The sequence below is a fragment of the Hydra vulgaris genome, chromosome 12 (genome assembly GCF_038396675.1).
Source record: "Hydra vulgaris chromosome 12, alternate assembly HydraT2T_AEP".
Classification (NCBI taxonomy): Eukaryota; Metazoa; Cnidaria; class Hydrozoa; order Anthoathecata; family Hydridae; genus Hydra; species Hydra vulgaris.
In genome coordinates this window covers 21344081-21357145 of record NC_088931.1, presented here as the reverse complement: position 1 = coordinate 21357145, position 13065 = coordinate 21344081, and the positions used below count along the sequence as shown (strand labels likewise).

The window sequence follows — 13065 nt, the reverse complement described above, 5'->3', positions numbered from 1 at the left end:
TTTTGCTTAGCAACAACCTACTTTTGTTATCTGCAGATATTTTATAAGTGCTATATTCACTAAATTTGGCATGAGTACCAATATGAGATCACACTTCTTACAAAAGTGATAATTTTTTAAATTTAGTTGTTATGGATACTTATATTGCTTAGTTACCGGATACTTTCCTTAGTTACAAAGTGGTAAATTGATATTTGAATATCTTATCGGATTTTTGACCCACCTATATTGAATAACAATTGAGTATTTAGGTAAATAATGTTTTAGGAATAATAAAAGCAAAAAATAGTGCAAGAAAACGTTATCAATTTTAACTTACATCAAAAAATTATAAAACAATAATATCGCTTGAAGATTGTTTAAGTAATTGTAAAACATCTGAAGGAAATGCTTTATGATTTGTTTGGTGTGATGTTGATTTACGCAATGATGAAATAACAGGATCATTGGAAACTAGGAGTCTATTGATAAAATCAGTATTTGTTGCTTTTCTGGATGTTTTTCGGCTGAAATTTTCGCGATAAGATTTAAAGTCTTAATTTCTAGCCTTTTGAGCTTCCTCTGACATAAGTCCGATGGGTAATGTAAGGCTTTTAATTATGTCATGTCCATGTATCAATACTTTGTGAACTGATTGAGCCATGTAATACCATGGATAAAGGGACACATATAGTCTAAAAGTGTCGAAACAATAATCCTTGAACTTTAAGCAGTCTATTTCATATCCTGAAGAGAGCGTTACCAAGATAATGTAAAATCTGAATATAAGGTTTTGGTCAATACCCAGAATTTCAGCTGTTTGTTCATATGCTGCAAAAGCACGCCTTGAGGTATTGCCATCATTACTTGTTCCAGAACCACCACTTTTAGGGAAATCAACAACAAGTCCCATTTTGTTCATAAAATCAGTCTGAATCTTTTATTTAGCTACAGATGCCTTTTCTTTGTGCTCTTTAGATCTTGCTTGCCACTTTCTTGTTTCTTTTTTATACGCAATGTGCAATAACATCTCAAAAAATCGAATCCATGCATGAAGACTAGAAAGACCATATTTGAACTCTCTGTTAGTATAATCTATATTAAAGATATCAAGACTATTCATATTTTTTGGAGAGACACCACACACTGAACAGCATTGGTATGAGTTATTTTTTTCAGATAATATTGTTTGAACCTTCCCATCAATCATTGTAAGTTCAATAATACAATTCACTTCAATAGAAGATCCGCAAACCTCTAATAAAATATTACCCAAGCTTTCTATCTCACTTTTAATGTACTGATCTTCTTCAATCACAGATTCCTTGGATTCCATTTTGTATGCAAATCTTATGGGTCTACAATAGGCTGTGGAGGACGACTTTTGATTTCTCCAAATAGGCACCTTTTCGTTGCTGTTGTTAAATCCAGTCAAATCCAATGGGAAAAGACAAGTAATAAATAATGATTCTTCACGCTTTAAATCTCTGTTAATGTCGGGTTCTGATAAAACTTGTTTATAAATGCTTTGGCCAGTAGCACCATCAAAACCAGCCTTACACGTTAGTGTCATTGTTTTTATTGCTTTGTCGTTCAATATCAAGTGCCTTAGCACAGGTTCCTGAACTGCACAGATTCTTTGCAAAGTATGAGTCATTAAATCTTTTAAAGGAACTGAAGCTGAATAGTCCTCCACTGTTATGTTTGCAGGATAACATTTCAATTTTGCATCTCTGACATCATTGTAAGCGGGGTAGATGTTATATTCTTTCTCCAAGGCTCCGCTTCTAATCAATTGATAGGAAGCTTTTGTCAGACTTGCATCAATTATTAAAGCCAGTGCTTCGTCTGCTGAATATTTAGTTGCTTTATCTGTATTTAATATATTTAAAACATTCTTGGCAGCAATAACAACAGATTCATCTCTAAATTTTTTATTAGCAGCAAAAAATAATTCATTGGATGAATGAGATTCAATTAAACAAGATACACGCCGTTTTTTAGTTTTATTAGAACTATTATCAAATGCAACTGGTTTTCGACCACGTCTACTTGCAGTTGGTTCATTGTCTTTTTTTCTGACAATTAAATATTCATTAAGCCAGTTCACAAACATCTTTTCAAAATTTTTCACAATATAGTTTGCAGATTTCCAATTTTTTTTATACAAGTAAACAAATCGTTGAACAGCATGTCTAAAATCAACGTCTTTAAAATCAGCAAATTTTGGCTGAATAAATTTTAATATATCTTCAGTAATATTTTGTTTTGAAATACTAAGATTGTTTTTTTGGAGAAAATTATGAATGTCTAAGTTTAACAAAACCATATCTAAATAATTATTGTAACAAGTATTTTGTATTTAAAAGTAAAATGTTATAATATATATGCCCCCTGGACTACTAATACTTGTTAGTAATTAAGTTACTACAAGTGTTAGTAATTAAAATACTGTCAAAAAAAAGTAATTAAATTACTGTCAGTGTTAGTAATTAAATTACTAACAACTACCGAAAATATGTTGTTGCTATGTTATGCAAAGTAAGGTATTCATAGTAACCAAAAAAAGTTAACCTCATAAGAATTCTGAATCTCATTTTAATACATACCCCCAATATTGTGTATTTAGCGCAAGTAAAATACTGTTAAAACAACGTTAATGTAAAAATGAGTTGTTGCTATGCAAAATTTAGTACCATAGCAACCAAGTTAAAACATACATAAAATCTGAACGGGGATTTAAGGGGACGAGCAATCAATTAAAACTCGATTGAAGCATCATATAGCTCAAATAAATATAAGACAACACATGGCAAGTTGTGGTAATTATTAGTTATTGTGCGGCAAAAAATAAGTTTCTTAAGAAATTTTTTTTTTTTAATCTGTGATTTTCAAAGTATAACTGAGATAACATGCTATGACAAATTTATTTCACACATTGGTTTTTCTTATCTCTAAATACTCTAGAATAACATGTACTAATTTTTTGTTTCAAAAACGTAGATGTAATTGAAATATAACACAACGTTGATGTCACCGTTAATTACTTATTTATAATTTTTTTATTTTTTTATTTTATCTCAATATTCAAATGCTTAGAGTCCTGGTAACTAAGGGATTTAATATAAATAAATTATCAATAGATTTCTCCTAATATATGTAGATACTAAAATTAAATAGGTTTTCAAGATTAGACAACTAAAATTTTTCCCATTTTGTCCACCTACTGGCCCACTGTGCATCAGTAGGTTTATCAGGAAGAATCCTTCCTGATGAACCTACTGATGGTGAAACACAGTGTTAAAGTAATCAAAAATTAGATAAGTGTTTTTACAAATTTATATATACCTATATATATATATATATATATATATATATATATATATATATATATATATATATATATATATATATATATATATATATATATATATATATATATATATATATATATATATATATATATATGTATATATTCTTCACGATTAATTCTGCAGTTGACGATCTCCCACAGATTCTCGATAGGGTTGAGATCCAGAGATTGAGACGGCCAATCCATCACCGATAGGTGGTTGTCTTGGAACCACTGGTTGACTACTTTTGCAGTGTGTTTCGGATCGTTGTCTTGCTGAAAAACCCATTTTATTGGCATATTTCATTCAGCATGAGATAACATAACATCTTTCAGGATATTTTTATACATGAAACGGTCCATTATTTCATCGTTTCGATGTATTGGATTGAGACCGTTAGCAGAAAAACACCCCCAGACCATTACATTGCCTCCACCATGTTTCACGGTCTTATGGCAGTAACGTAAATCGAGGCGTTTTCCGGCCGGTCGACGTACACGGCAAATGCCATCGCTCCCAATGATGTTGAACTTCGATTCATCACTGAACAGGACAGTTCGCCATTTCTGCACATTCCAGTCAATATGAGATGTAGCAAACTGGAGTCTTTTCTTCTAGTTTTTTAGTGAAATCAGCGGTTTCTTTGCAGGGCGTCGAGAAAACAATCTAGCTTCAACAGCACGTCGTCTGATTGTTCGGTCCGATACAGGCAGCTCTAATTGCTTTTGTATCTCGACTGATGATATCCAAGGATCCTTCTCGATGGATCTGACGATCATAGAATCCTCTCTAGAAGTAGTGGAACGCAGTCTTCCACCTTTGTTATCTGCTGCCAACTTCCCCGTAGAACGATATTAGGAACATAGTCTTGATACGGTCCATTTTTTCACACGATATTTATCACAAATACTTATTTGTGACATTCCACTTACGTAATCGCCAATAGTTTTCTTTCTTTGTTCCAATCCAAGACTGTCGGGAGCCATTTTTGCACTTGAAGTCATAAAAATAAATAATCACGCTTCTCAAGGCTTACCGTGTTATATTTACCTTGTGATACAATAATGTGGAACACAACGTCTTGGTTGGATGTGGACTGTATTGATGTAATGAAACACTTGTTGTATTTCACTTCTTGTATTGATGTTCTTCGATAAAACACTTTGATAAAACTCACTTTGATAAACTGTCTTGATAATACTGACTGATTGACTTCCATATACTGACTGAATTACATGTCGATATACATGTCTCTTATATAGTAAAATGAACCTGTGTGAACCTGTTCTGGAAGATTCTAGATGCTTCTTTTCGATGCTTCTGGAAACTTCTGGATGCGTCTGGATGCTTCTGAATGTTTTTGGATATTTCTGGATGCTACTGGATGCTTTCAGATGCTTCTTCTGGAAACTTCCGGTAGCTTCTGCATACTTTTGGAAACTTCTGGAAACTTTTGGATACTTCCTTTAATTATTAAAAAACTTCCGTGACGTTGACACGGTCCAGACTTAAGAAAATGAAACAAACCAAAAAAGTTTCACTTGTTTTGTCCGCTGCAAAATGGCACTTGTCAACGAAATTCTGCCTGTGTGCTGTCACCTGTCAGCTGATTGCTCATGTCATGGCATGCTATGAGTCCAGACTCCTGAACTGTTTGCCGTGGTAGTATAGTAAGACGTAAAATTAGGAACACTTTTTAGTATTGTTCGATGTTGGTTGCAAATGTTTTGTCCAATACTGTATATATAAAATATAAAACGATTTGAACAGATTCATTATCTATAGGATCTACAGGAAGTAGATCCTAAAGATGATTTTTATTCACGTAATGTTAAGCAGTTTACTCAGTAAAGTTTTGTTTTAAGTTTTAGTTTTGAATAGCTGAATCCTTAAACCTTGGCAGTCATTCCAGAATACAGAATAAGAAAAGTTTGAGAATCCCTGGAGATAAATAAAGCAAGAATTCGACACGAGATAGATATTGGGCAAATTGTTCTAAATAGAGATGACGGGGATAATGTGAAAACAAAAACTTGGGGACCAATTTTGACAAAAATTTAACTGACGTCACTATTATTTTTTATTATTATTTGATTGGTTTTTATATTTTGCGATTTTTAATGTCTTCTTTTTTAAACGGTTGGTTTTATGTTGTTTGTAACGTTTTTTCATTACCTGATAACGCTGACCACAATAGGTCAACGAAATATCGTTAATATATTATTATATCTAAAATATATTTAAAAAACAGTTATACGCTGCCTTTTTTTATTAAAATCAATTTATATATTTATAAACATAAAGGAGAGTGGCGCGAAGAGGGACGCGGAAGAAGTGGGACACCCCTATAATTTTATTTCGAAGCAGCGCCTGATTACTGTTATTTAATGTAAACGTATAGATTTCATGTGCTCTTTTTATTAGACATCATTTCCCCTCCCTGCGCGTAGTGAAAATTCCTTTTTTTAAAAGTACCCCAAAAAAGTACTTTTGCTGACAGCCTACTAACTCATGCATGTATTTATTTTTGACTGTTGTTGCACCTTTTTTATATTTTATAGGGAAATGCACTTATCATCTAATATTTAATAATCAAGTTTATATTTTAGCTTTAACTGTGTGGCTGTAACTTTAGTTTTATTTCGTCTTCCCTACATTGGTAAAGCGGGACAAAGAAAAAAGTCGCTGTCCCACTTCTCCAAAACAGTTTTGCGTTATTTTATTGCGGAAATTTATAGAATTTTTTAGATATTTTAGAGTTTTCAAAATAAAAATATTGAGACGCATAATTGAAATAATTAATTTTAGTTTTAGTTGTTATACAGCTGATTTAAAACAAAATTTGGAAAGAGAGATCTTTATTAAAGATAAATTTGATTTGATTCATCATTACTGTTTGGAGCAAATTAAGAATTCTTTTTACATCAATAATTTGAAAGCATTTGGAAAGCAAAAGGCATGCATTAAAGTTTTTTTAATCTTAAATAAAATCATAATTTCATAATAGTCTGATATAAGATATAGTAATAACAGTGACCTTAATACCATAGCAAATAAATATTTTTTTATCAAACCAAATTTTTTTTAAATTTCAGGTAATGCCTAGAGTTTATAAAAGAAAAAGTGAAACTCCACATGTTTCAGAAAACATTTTGAAAGTTGCTGTAGCCGAAGTGGAAAATGAGATAAGCCTTAGAGAAGCAGCATATTCAGCTGGCATTTCTAAGTCTGCACTTCATTGGTGTATAAAAAAAAAGTGTTAATACCCAGCTGCTAATCTTTAACTAAATTATAAACATTTTCTGATTTTCTCTGTTGCACAAAAACAAACACTTATCTAAAGTTATTTTCTGATATGTTATATGTCCTTACACCAGTTCAAGTAAGAGCTCTAGCTTTTGAAATGGTTCAAGCAAGCAAAATAAAATATCTCTTGCATTGGATAGAGCAAAAAAAGGATGGTCGAGATTGGTTAACAGGATTTTTAAAAAGAAACCCAAAACTATCTGTTAGAAAACCAGAGTCAACTTCAATTGCGAGAGCATAGGCATTTAATTGGTATACTATTGATATTTTCTTTAACAAATTTCAAGAAGGTATACCAGATTCTAAAGCAACATAATTAAAAATTTTTAATCTTGATGAGACAGGTTTTACTAATGTGTAAAAAACTCCTCGTATCATTGCATCAAAGGGATCAAAGCAAGTCGGGCAAATAACATCTAGAAAAAGAGGTGAATTAGCAACAGTGTGTTGCATTGTCTCCGCAGTTGGTTTAGCAATACCCCATGTTATTATTTTTCCAAAAAAATTATTTAGAAATCCACTAATGAGAGGAGCACCAGAAGGTTCTATTGGGTTAGCCAATCAATCTGGATGGATGAATACTGAAATATTTATAGATGTTTTAAAGCATTTTGTTAAGTTTGCTCGCCCAACAGCTGATCACAAAGTTTTACTGATTATGGATAATTATGAAAGCCACCTTTCACTACAGTCACTTGAATATGCAAAAGAGAACTACGTTTGTATGATGACTTTGCCACCACATACTTCACATAAGACACAACCTTTAGATAGGTCTGTTTTTGGTCCAACGAAAACATATTTTAATAAAGCTGCCAATAGCTGGATAATTAGCAATCCAGGACAAGCCATTAAAATGGGAAAAATCTTCTACACCAACAAATATTATGTCAGGATTTCGCGTGACAGGAATTTGGATTTATGATAGATATGTATATGGTGATGATACTTTTTTACCATCAGTTGTAACAGATAGAGATATGCCTCAAGAACCATGCAGTGAAGGCTCGTGTGAGAAATCGATTACAACTGCTACTCCTTCAGATATCTCAGGTTTGGATGTGCAACATAAAGCAATTGTTACAGATAGAGATGTGCCTTAAGAACCATGCATCGAAGGCTCATGCGAGAAATCTAATACAAGTACTATTCTTTCAGATATCTCAGATTTGGGTGTGCAACATAAAGCAGCAAAAGAAAACTTAACTGTATTTTCTCCTGAGATTGTACGAGACTATCCAAAGATAATTTAAACTAAATATTCTTAGTTTAGGTTTTCTTTAAATTCTATAGTTATATAATACTATAATATATATTTTGCAGGCACCTTCTCATAAGATTTTAAGACGTGGACGTAAAAAGGGGAAGTGTATGATAGCCACATCAACAACAGAGATTTTAAGAATAAAAATATGAATTATTAAACAAAAAAGGTAAAAAAAAAATTGTCCTTCTAAAATCTAAAAAAGTGAGGAAAAACATATTACGCAAATCGAACTATTACCTTGATGTAAATTTCAACAAAATAACAACCCAGTCGGCATATCTAGTATTGTAAATACTCTGAGTATTGATCACGTATAACATACCGCCATTGATACCAGAAAAATGCGCATTTAGTTTTAAGTTTTGAACTCGAGTTCAATACCACTTATTTATCAAAAATACGTATTTATAATATTTGATCAAAATCGGATATGATATCGAATCCGATTTTGATCAAATATTAACAAATAAGGGGAAAAACGAAAATCTTTGCTAATAAAGCGCATGCTATTTTATTGACATTTCTGTTATGCTATTACCTCTTTTGTTCTGTTTAAGAAAATTTAAAAAAATAAGTTAAAATTTTGAGCCAACACTGACACTTTAATTGTTGCTAAACGTTAAATTTTGTTATTAGGATTGCAGTTCTTTTATCTGTTTTTTGTTCTTTATTCAATAAGTATTTGATTTAAGTTAGATATGATTATAATTTGATATTTTATTACGAGATATATGTCTTTATATATAAATATATATGAACCTTTTTAGATATTTTCATGTTATTTTTAAATTTTTTGTTCACACAATTCAAGTTATATATGTTTATAGTTTGCATATGTGTTTATATTATGTTCAAAATTAAAAAGTTTTTGATAAATATATGTATGTGGTAATATGTGTTATATAATTGTTTTATAAATGAATTTTTAAAATAGTATAAAATGTATCTATTGTGTATATAAATATTATAAGAAGTGTTTATATATGTGTTACAAATTTAAATAAATATATTGTGTTTTATAGTTAGTATTTATGTTTATATTATGTTGTTTCCATGACATAGAAACAACATAATATAAACATATATACTAACTATAAAACACAATATATTTATTTAAATTTATATAACATATATAAACACTTCTTATAATATTTATGGACCATGTTTTCAAAGTGTGTGACTTGGCAAACGTGTTGAGCAAGATTTTGCATAAAGTTGTTATTTATGTTACTAATGTTGTTACATTTGGCTTACCTTTATGTTGGTGTCTATTGTTAAAAATTATAAGTGGTTTTATTATTGAAAGTCACTGCTTTTAATCATTCACTAAAAGCCACTCAAGAAAAGTCATTTTGCCACATATACATTTTGTTTATATCTTAATTTGAATTTTTAGAACCATGACGTACCAACATGAATTGTTTTCTAAAAGCTAACATGAAATAACAATACTTAACAACTACTACTCTCTTATCATGACATCTTATCTCTATCTGTTATATTGATTTGTGATTCATATATGATATTTTTCTTTGTATTTACTTATCGATTACATTTTTTTATTTCAGATTTATCATATGATGGATTTATGCAATATAAAAGAACGAATATATGTAAATTTTTATGAATTTTTTAAAAACATCTGCTAATAATTAGTCCAGTCAACGTTCAAACTTCAATTTTGCATATGTCATCTTTAAGTAGTTTCTAGGCTTTTCTAAATGTGTTTCTTATTCACATGGTTTTACAAGCAAGGTATGCAAGCAAATTTGAGCTGAAAGTTTTTTTTTAGCCTTTAAGGAGAATTGGCATTACACTTTTTTAAATTTAATTTGTTTAAATATAGTAGTTTTAACAAATAAATGTTTGTTTGTTCTTTGTTTTTTTACTTATTTGTTTTCAGATTCTTAAGAACTTGCCAACTTATCTAAGTAAGTTTTTTATTTCTTTTTAGTGCAATTGGAAAGAGCTGAAAGTTACTTTTAAAGCAATTGAAAAGAACTGAAGTGTTTTTTAGTTACTTCACACGGTATAACTGATACTGATTTGAGTAAGTTTACTATTTTGTTTTATTTTATATTGGATTTATTTGATATTTGATATATGTTATATTTGATATATATTTTATGTATTTAACATGGAAAACTGACTGTAATTTGTTGACACAAAAGTTTATAAACATAAATCTGCCTATATTTCAGTATATTTTATATTTCTCTGTATCTTTATAAATATTCTTTCTTAGAAAAAATATTTAAATTTCTTAGAAAAAAACAGACTAGAAAAAATAAATAAATTTCTTTGAAAGTAGTTGAAAAAAATGATGATGTATTTCCATATTTCATTGTGTAAAGTGTAATACCACTTTTTAAAGGTATGTGAATAGATATATAGGGGAACATGGGGCAAGATGACGACTGTTTCGAAAAACGCCTGTATCTTAGTCTGTCCAAAAAATAAAATTTACCTTTAGCTGGTGATGTAGCGATGTAATAAATCAAGTCAAACGAGGATAATAAGTTTTTTTCTCAATGTCAGAAAAACTTTTTTAATACTTAGCTTTCGTCACAAAAATAATATTTAAAAAGAAACCATTGATAAATCTAGTAAAATTAATCTGCTTCCCTTTCAGCTAAAGTCAACTGTTATATTTAGTTTTGCTTAAGAGATAACTGTAGGTTGTCATCTTGCCCCATTCGTCATTTTACCCCATGTTCCCCTATATATATATATATATATATATATATATATATATATATATATATATATATATATATATATATATATATATATATATATATATATATATATATATATATATATATATATATATATAATATATATATATATATATATATATATATATATATATATATATATATATATATATATATATATATATATATATATATAAATAATTAATTTAGAGTAAAATATACTGATTGGCATTGCTTCATTTTTTTATACAAGATTGTGCATTTATTATTTTTATGCATTAAGGTAAAAATAATTTTGTGCATTGTAGTCAAGATTCTTTTTTAATTAAAAATAATTGATGTAAATAAATGTTGTTTAATATTTTTGATAAACGATTAATGTATGTAAACATATAAAAGATATGGATTTCAATAAATCTTAAGTTTAAATAAAGTCTTTGATTAGAAAAGATCACAATTTGTAAGATTCTTTTACGTTCATTTATTCAGTTGCAACAATAGTAAGATTACTGGTAATATGTTTAATGATAATAGTTAAATTGAAATAGATAGTATTAGGCTCAACAAAGTTATTAATGTAAATGCTTATAGGCAACTTGAAAATAGTAGTCAAATGAAAAAAATAGATCATTTCTAAGAAATATTTTACGATTTGCTTGCTATTTTATGGTATAATTGTTTAAATTGTTTAACTATAATTGTCCCTCGATTGTTCAAATATTGTAATAAATAAAATCTTTTCAGTCCAAATATTTAAGTTAATAAAATATTTTATTAAGTTGTGGTGTTATTTGCCAGTGTTACTACATTGTGTTGTCTAGCCTTTTTATAATCTTTTTTAATTATTCTGTAGTCACGGAATATATATTTTCTGTTATTATTATCCTAATTCTACTAACAATACAATGCAAATAGTACTTTTGTAATTAAAAATTGTATTTTTTTTTTAATTTTATTTTTTAGGTATTTTCAGGCTTTCCGTTTCTGGTACCTGTGTTGTGACAGATTTTAAAAAGAACTCAACTGTTGTTAATGCGGTCTTCGTCGTTAACTATAAGCAATGACGTTACTGAAAGGGAGTCAAAGTTAAAATATTTATAGATAAATTTGTATTTAATTTTTTAGATAATATATCAAGTTATTAATGTGTTTTTATTGTTATTAATGATTTAATAACTCATAACCCGTATTATGGGTTGCTTACTGCTAGTCATTATCATTATGTTATAAATTAATATTAGTTAATAAAATTGTATTGAATATTCTCTGGTTATCGTGTTTTATACGTGTTTAAATGCGAGTTTGATACTCAGTAGGCGTCGTATTGTATACCTGTCTACGCATCTGATGTCGTATTGTATACTGTCTGTATACGCATCTGATGTCTATTTTTAATGCGCGTTTGACACGATAAAATGGCTAACAAATATTCGTAAATAATGCGTATTCTGGAAAGTTTTAAATGCGCATGTAATACCAGGAAAATATCGTATTGAATATTCTCTGGTTATCGTGTTTTATACGTGTTTACAAGAGTTTCAAATGCGAGTTTGATACTCAGAAGGCGTCGTATTGTATACCTGTCTTTATACGCATCTAATGCGTATTCGACACGATAAAATGGCTAACATACATACCACATCGATACGTATTTAAACGAGTTTCTAATGCGCATTTACAACTAAATTTGCCGACTGGGAAATGATGTTTCTGCTAATTGTTACTCACTCATTGTTAGAATTTGAAGAAGAGTTGGAAACTGTTTCTTTTAGCGTTATTCAAAATGTAAGTGTCAGTGATTATGTTCTTTGCAAGGTTTGTAGTAAAAACACCATTTCTTATTATGTAGGCATAGTGCAGAAAGAAATAGACACAAATTTTGATGTAAAGGTCAGCTTCCTGAAATGCCAGAATAAAGAAACTTCTAAATTTGTCAAACCTAGAATTAATGACATTCGTAGTGTGAATATTAATGATATAAAAGCAGTCCTGCCTCAACCGCTTGCTGGAACAACATCAAGAACAAAAGCTGAAATCATTTTCCAAGTGAACTTTAGCATCTTAAATGATAAATATTTTTTTCTTTTTTTAACAAAGAAATTTTAATTCTTAAAATGTAGTCTTAATTTGATTGAAAAAGGCATTGATAATTTGATATTTTTTTCTATTATTCACCTCTCCAAGGGGGCCACTTCAGGCGAAAAGGCTACGAATTTTTTTGCATTTTTAAATATTTTTTTATTGTGGTTACAACCCTCTCTCAAACCTTTAACTCGGAAACGCGAACCTTTACGAACTAAACTTAACTTTAAAATTAAAACTTGCTTAAATTAATATTTAACTAGATTTGGAGTCGTTTTTATATAGTCCCATATCTCCCCCAAATGTCCCACTTCTCCCGCACACTTGTCCCACTTCTCCCACACTTGTCCCACTTTAACCC

General features: G+C 29.5%; 1 long non-coding RNA gene across 1 annotated transcript; it reads left to right on the top strand.

Annotated features, from left to right (window-relative positions):
* Positions 1–8980: 8980 nt before the first annotated feature.
* Positions 8981–11771, top strand: LOC136088575 (uncharacterized). The gene is made up of 3 exons (XR_010642276.1): positions 8981–9660; positions 9860–9955; positions 11586–11771. It is a non-coding gene; the product is annotated as an uncharacterized LOC136088575 (long non-coding RNA).
* Positions 11772–13065: the final 1294 nt, after the last annotated feature.